The sequence below is a fragment of the Leptopilina heterotoma genome, unplaced genomic scaffold (assembly GCF_015476425.1).
Source record: "Leptopilina heterotoma isolate Lh14 unplaced genomic scaffold, ASM1547642v1 Lhet_396, whole genome shotgun sequence".
In the NCBI taxonomy this organism is placed as follows: domain Eukaryota; kingdom Metazoa; phylum Arthropoda; class Insecta; order Hymenoptera; family Figitidae; genus Leptopilina; species Leptopilina heterotoma.
Window position 1 is genome coordinate 1,120,620 of NW_025111061.1, and position 8,023 is coordinate 1,128,642.

Consider the following 8,023-nt stretch of genomic DNA (forward strand, 5'->3'; position numbering starts at 1 on the left):
GTTTGAATACGAAGCAAAAGTTACTATTTTTCGAGCAGTTTCAAAATTACTACTTAAAAGTAGTAATTTTTCATCGAAAATAGTATAATTATTACTATTTATTTTTCTCCGTGTGTAAAAATTGCGAATATAAAAATTTCGATTAATTATTTTTGTGCAAAATAAAATTTTATTTTTTGATTATTTTTTTTAAGTTAATTTTTAATGTTTTAATTTTTTTTCTTTGAGCTAAGACCATCAAAATAAGTAAATAAACAACAAACAATTAGAATTTGACGTAATTATTCATTTTGTTTCAATTTAAAATAAATTACTATGGGTGTCTCAACGTGCGTACCACTTTTTTTTTGGTAAAAAATAACATGTTTAAAAAATCATCTATAAATTTTTCAATTTTGTCCAAAAAAAATAACTTTCTTTGGCAATGTTGTAGCCCTGGACATTACTTTTAAGAAAGAATTTCGAATTTTTCGCTAAATTTTGTTTTTTAAAAATTATAACTAAAAAGCAGAACCCGTCTCAACGTGCGTACCTCCCCCCTATGGAAAATATTGATAAAATAATTAATAATATAATAAATAAATATTAAATTAGAAAGTTAAGTTTGTTGCTCTTCTCTATTTTGGAAACCTGACATGAAGCAGAAAATTTTGAAAACAAATTTGGAGGGACTGGGATTCGAACCCGGGATCGACGCGCATAAACCAATCATTCTAACTAACTGAGCTAAGTGCAGAACTGTCAGAAGGAAAATCAATTTTGCCTTTAAGGTGAAGCAAGAATATGATTAACTCCTTAAAGGCAAAATTAATTTTCTTGCTACCAGTTCTCCACTTAGCTCAGTTAGTTAGGATGTTAGGTTTATGCGCGTCGATCCCGGGTTCGAATCCCAGTCCCCCCAAATTTGTTTTCAAAATTTTCTGCTTCATGTCAGGTTTCCAAAATAGAGAAGAGCAACAAACTTAACTTTCTAATTTAATATTTATTTATTATATTATTAATTATTTTGTCAATATTTTCCATAACTGGTAAACTTATCACAACCTTACCTTAACCTTACAACTTATTAATTACCTTACCTCAACCTTGACATATAACCTTAACTCAACCTTAACGTGTAATGTTACCTCAACCTTAACGTGTAACGTTACCTCAACCTTAACGTGTAAAGTTATCCCCTAGTAGAAAAATTTAGTGGCGCTAGCATGGTGACACTTTTGCGTTCCATTGCGCTGTAGTGGCGCTAAGAGCATTTGAAACACTTTTGTAGTCTAGCGCCTTTCTCGCATTCTGCTTGCAGTGCTAGAATAAACATAACCTCACCTGCCAAAACTTTATTTGGCGAATTAAAAAATGATTCCTATGTCATTTTTGACGAATATAATTAAAAAAATCGTGTAAGGGAGTGAAATTTGTTCTTATTCAATATATAAGTTAGTTTTACCGAAGCAGACTATGTACAAAAATTTCCGACACGTAGGTTTATTATTTACAAAGAAAAACTAAAAAAAACTGTTTTTCACGTACAAAACAAAAAATTTGGTGAAATTATAATGACGTTTTTTTATTAAAATAGGAAGTTTTAAAAATTAGTAAACTTGTGATGTATTTCGCTTAGGGTGTCAACTTCAATATTCCGATGTGATAAAGAATTTTAAACCTTACATAAATTTATTATAAACAATTTTTGTTGTGAATGTCATGTGTATACAGTGAGTGCGGCATCATTTGAACCACCCGAAAGAGCAAAGAATTTTCAATTTTAGGAGTTGTAAAGTTGTCTGCTCTACTAATTAGTAAGAAAAATACTGGAAGACATGCTTTCATCACAATTGTGAAAGAGATAAATTTAAACTGTCACTTTTGCTACCTAACCTGACTTCGAAATATATTAATCTCCTATATTAACTAAGAATAACTATTTAACAACAATTTTATATTTTTTTGAGTGGAAAATAAGATTTTTTACAATGTGTAAGTGGAAATATTATTTTCAAAGTAAATTGTAGTGTTTTATTAGAAGTGGTTCAATGTAGACACACATCCTTCAAAATAAGAAAAGTGTAGCTGGTTAGAAAAAAATTAAATTTCATTATTTAATCATAATAATTTGTGTTTGTAACGCGTGTATTAACTAAAGGAGTACTTCAGTTTTATTTTCATACAAAAACCTGATCAAAATTTGTAAAATTTAATTAGTTCTTGGACTTTATAAAAAACCTGGTTCAATGTAGCTTACTTTCCCCTACATATAAAAAACATTTACTAATTATCTGCCTACAATGAAGTTTTAACGTATTTGAAGAGTTACTTGAAGAGTTACACGTTTCGTTTAAAGTTATGGTTAAAGTAAGATTTTAATTCAGAAAACGGCAACCTTTTCTGAATCCCAAGCTTAATCAAAATTTTGATCATTATTTGCTGTATAAAATTGTTTTTTAAATATGGAAATTTTAAGAATAAATTATTATTAAATTTCCATAAAAAATTATTTATTTCTTTACAGTACCAGTGTCAAAAATAGTTACACATGTTAAACATTGAAATTAAAATTTTTGAAATTAACCAATTTCTTTTATAATAATAATAATAATTGCAATAATTAAGTTCCTATTTAAAATCAGTAAATCTTTTCTGTCAGGTCAATTAAAAATAAAGTAAAAATAAATCCAGTTTGAGGTTATGTTTTCTAATTCGAATGGTTAGATTAATTATTTAAAATATATTTAAAAATTTTCTTGGAGGTTGATTAAAACATTCATATACTAAAAATTCTTTTATAAATAAATGTATAAATTAACGAATGAACAAGAAATTTATAATGCAATATTAATTTATATTTAAATTTAATACAATTACAAACATATAAATACTTAGAATCTACTATTATTGTTTTTAAATGCCACAATATTCTACAAGCAAACATTTACTTTTATATACTTTAAAAATAAAAATAAACACCTTTGACACTTTATGCAACAGAAATTTGAGGTTATGTTGCATTCTAGCGGAAAGTTCTCGCGCCATGCAAGGCGCTAGAAGACGTCGGCGAGATAAACTGCCATGCAAATTCCAGTGGTGGCGCTAGCATATATCTAGGCTTCCATTAAATTTTTCTACCTGGGTCTCAACCTTAACGTGTAAGGTTACCATAGCCTTATCATATATACTTACCACACCCTAACAAGTAACCTTACCTCCATGGCGGAAGTTTTTAATTCACCTTAGGTCTACCACAGCAATATCGTGTAACCTTATGAGCCTTACGATTAGTATTCAACATAACCTTACCTCATACTATTGTGCTATGTGGGTCTGTCAGTGCTGCCAGACAGCGCTGGCGCAGCACTGGACCAGTGCTGGCTGAGAATATTGCCGCAATAAATGCCGTTTTGTTATTAATTAGTCGTAAATTCATAATTATAAATAATTTGACAACAAAATGGTAAATAATATTAATAAATAGTTCTTATTCATAAAATATTTATCTTCTTAAAGAAATTGTATTAATGATGGAGACTAACAATGAATATAGTAAATGAAGTAGTAAAAAATTGTTTATAACATTTAAAAATTAAATAATAAACAATTACAGTAAGTGTGCATTAGATTTTCATATTTTAGTACCTAACAATTGGAATCTAGAAATATCGCAAACCTATGAAAATAAACAAAATTGCTGACGAGGGGAATCGAACCTACGACCTACGGACTAACAGACTAACGCTCTAACCACTATGCTAACGACACATGTGTACAGTAAAGTATTAATATCTCAGTATCATTCAGACATACAATTATTGAGTCAAAGATGAGAAAAAATAGGGATACGTTAGAAATAATAAATTGAAATAAAATAAATTAAACTAAATTTTTAATAATTAAATTAAATTACTTTACTTATTGCATTTAACATTTTACGTAATTCTTAAATTACGTGGTAATTTTTTAATAATTTTTTATTCATAGTAAGAAGTATAATAGTATTTTAATAGGAACCAAATTATTATTGAGATTAAAGTTTAAATTTTGTTTATAATTTTAATTTATTTAAATAATTTATTATTTACAAAATTAGACAATTGTGTTAAATTGTTATTATTAAATTTAATAAGAATAAAAAATGAACAACTGAAAAGTAAAAATAGACTACGCAGAACAATCGTCTGAGTACTAAGCCAGTGGTGAACATCGGCACTACACTGGCATTTCCCATTGGGAACATGCAAAAAATAAACAATTTGTCTCAGTAGTAATGCTGAACAAACTTTAGTGTAGTCTACAAGCAGAACAGCGCTTCGGGGGGCGAAGCCCCCCGTTCACAATCAATGTTATTCAAATCTCAATAGGTACTTTATGACATTGATCACTCTTCATAATTTCCGTTTTACATTTTTAGTAATCCCACCCCAGTCCGACTCCTATGTATTTTGAAGGAAAAATATGTCAGCTTAGTGGTTTGCGTTTTCATGTGCCAAAAAGTAACACGTGATGGCGCTGTTCTCAACACTCGCTCAAAATTCACTAAAGCAATAGAAAAATATCATAGAAACGAATAAATTATTTGTTTTTATAATGAAATCTTGTTGTTAGTGATGTTAAAAATACACGATAAGAAATAATATTGTATTTTTAACTCATAAAAGATGATAGAACAATTGAATAATTAGTATGAAAATACATAAATGTGTTGTACAATAAACTGATGACTTTCGTTTAAATCGTTTAAATTATCAGATAAACTGATTTATAATAAAAGTTAAAGAAAAGTCATAGATAAATAGTATATTTAAAATAAAGAAAACAAATTTAAATAATATAAATAGCATTAACCCTCCGTCACACACATGAGAAAATATTCCGACCTTACACACGTTCAGAGGGAATCGCTCACCACATTGTAAAATAAGCAACATTAAAACATAAACAAAGGAATCAACAAAAATTTAGTTTTAACACAAACTTACAAATATGTAGTAAATTATTCTAAATTATAAAATTAATCAAATTAATTTTCGGTCTCAAAAATAAAAATTAATTACACGAATGCACATCTTCAAAGAAATTCCACTCGACATGTAAAAATAATGTAACATTAACAAATAAGCAAAAAAATCATTAAACAATTTATTTTAATTATATTTATAATATAATTTTGTCATCAACCAACAGTGGAACAAAAAATGTTTTTAAAACTTGATTTTTTTATTTAACATAACCTCACTTTTTCGAGTTTCTTCTGGCTTTGAAGCTTCATAATTAAATATTAATTATGTTTAAACTAAATGTTTTTTTAGAAATGTGTTGAGGAGTAAATTGTCGAAAGGTATAGAAACTGATTTTATTTTGCAATGAGGAAAACAAAAGTTATTTAAAAAATACTGAATCCGTAGAGGGAATCTCTCCCTAGGTGTGTGACGGAGGGCTAACTTTGATCCATTTTTTTTATTTATTATTTGAGATGAAATTTTACTCAAGACAAAAACAAACATGAACGTATACAATGAATAAAAAATATAATATTAAATAAAAATTTAAAAGTTTTAAACTTTTTTTAAAATTTTTAAACTAAGGCAAGCTTTGCCGGCTACTTATTAAAAACATTTTCACTTTTTAAACAATATGCTCTTTTTACAACATTAAAATAGTTTTTAATGTTAATACTTTTTTTACTTTCACATTTTTTTATAAAATTTAGTTGAGATTTCTAACCGATTTCAACACAACAAATACAATAATGAATGAGGTAACGAATATTGCTGACGAGTAGTGAGTACTGCGCCATCTCGAGGAACTTTTTTGCACATTAAAGTGCAAACCACTAAGCTGACTACTTTCTGGGAAAGACGGACAGGGGTGGTAATCCCGAGGAAAATTGAGGTTAGGCATCGTCTGCTGTCAACAACACGCAGAAGCATGCGCAGTGATATCTCTTTATATTTGCTAGTTATCAAATATTTATATTAGGTTGGTAACAGTGCTTCAGTAGCATGGAAGGTGGGAGGAACTATGCGAGAATCTTCTATTTCCTCTCTTTTCTCGCCTCTCTTTTCTCGCACTAGTGCGTCTAAAACGGCACTTTAGTCGAGTTTTTGACGTAAGGTGTTATAGAAAATATAATTTATTTTTATATTTAAAGAAAATAACAGGCATATTTGTTAAAATGACTGATCTAAGTCAGATAAAATAATCAACAGACAAATCAGTTGAATAAAATGACTGGTTTTCAGTTAATTTCAGTGACAGATTGAATCAGTGACAATATTTGACACATTTACCAGTCAAAATGATTATTGTGCCAATGAAAATTAATGATTTGTCAGTGAAAATGTGCGTGACTGATTGAATCAATCAAATTTTGCCTGATTCAAACTAAGAGTGTAAAGAACCCTTTTTTGGAGAATATTTCCTCTTTTAGTAGGGTTGCCACCTCATCGCGGCTCTCGGCCCGGAGAATTTTTCTTGACTATAAGGTGTAAATGCTCCCTAAAGCTTCTACCATACAATAAAGAATATGGAGAATAGTTACTAATTCAGTCATGATGTGTTATTGTTTCAATACTTAAAATTAAAAGTTTTTTTTTTTTAAATAACCGAAGACCGGAAGAATTTACTTGCGACCAGAGACCCGGAGATCTACTTCGCAGCCCGGAGTCTCCGGGCGAGGCCCGAAGAGGTGGCAACTCTATCTTTTAGAGTTTCTTTTAACTTTTTGTTGAGATTAGGTTTCTTTGAATTTTATTGAAATGTTTGACACTGTAAACTTTGAGCTCAACGGGTTTATAATTTACTGCAACTATATACACGTATATACGCACACAACTTGAAAATAACTTCAACTTGGATGCTTGTTGATTGACACGGTGTCTATTCAGTTGTTCCAACCATTGCAACTTTAATGTAGTCAATTTCTCGATCAAACTTTAGACTTCACTACTAATACTACTACTACTATACTATTATAATAGTAAAATCACTAAGAAGCTTCTTCAATTGTTTAATGCTCCTAAAGTCTGTTTCTGTTTATTACGACCCTCCCCTCTCTTTCAATCTATAATTATACTGATTTACTTCGATATTACGATAGTCATTAGAACACCAGCGAAAATTACTTTACTGTTTGGTAATTGAGGCATTATTCGCTATTTCTCATCAGGCTATAGAAGTGGGAGGGGAATGAATTAATGAGCATAACGTGCTTGGCTTTTCTAATGTCTATTATATACGCGAAAATAATTATAAGAGTCGTTAAGGGGTTATACCTAGTCACGATTTTCAAAAAATTATTTTTTTTTGCAGTTTCTTAAAGTATATATACTTGACTGTTGTGAAAAAAATTTTTATTAAGATTCGAGGAATATTTTTGAAATTACAGACATAATTAGCAAGGCTGCGCAGTGCGGTGTAGAGCAGTTTGTGAAACTTTAAACTCGTTTTTTAAGTCGTGTACACCGTACACGATATCTCAAAAACCGCTAAACCGATTTGGCTCAAATTTTTACAAAATCTCAACAACTACATTTTGCTGTCCTTAATCGAAGGATTTTTAAATAAAATTAAAATTATTGATTTAAATCAACAAATTAAGACGAAAATTTTTTATGAAAATGAAATTTTTTTTAAGAAGCTGCCATTTTGTGAAAAAGTGATATTTTTTAATTCCTTCGATCAAGGACAGCATTTTCTCATTAACTAACAGAATCTATTTTACTTTTTGATTTCTGATGATTCGGTCAAAAGTTATGTTGTCACCACAAGACACTTTTCTTAGGACCTTTAGGAAACGGCTAATAAGTGACACAAAAATTAATATTTTTATAAATAAAAAAATTTTTTTAATGCAGTAAAAGATGTGTAATAATATACAAAAACTCTCATTTTAAAAAATAAATATACCTGTAAAAAAATCTCTAAAAACTGCATTTTTTCGATTACTTCAACAAATTTATAATTTTCACATTCACAGATTTTCCATTTTCCTTTCATTTTCATATTCCTTTCACGGTTTTTACTTCCTCATAGA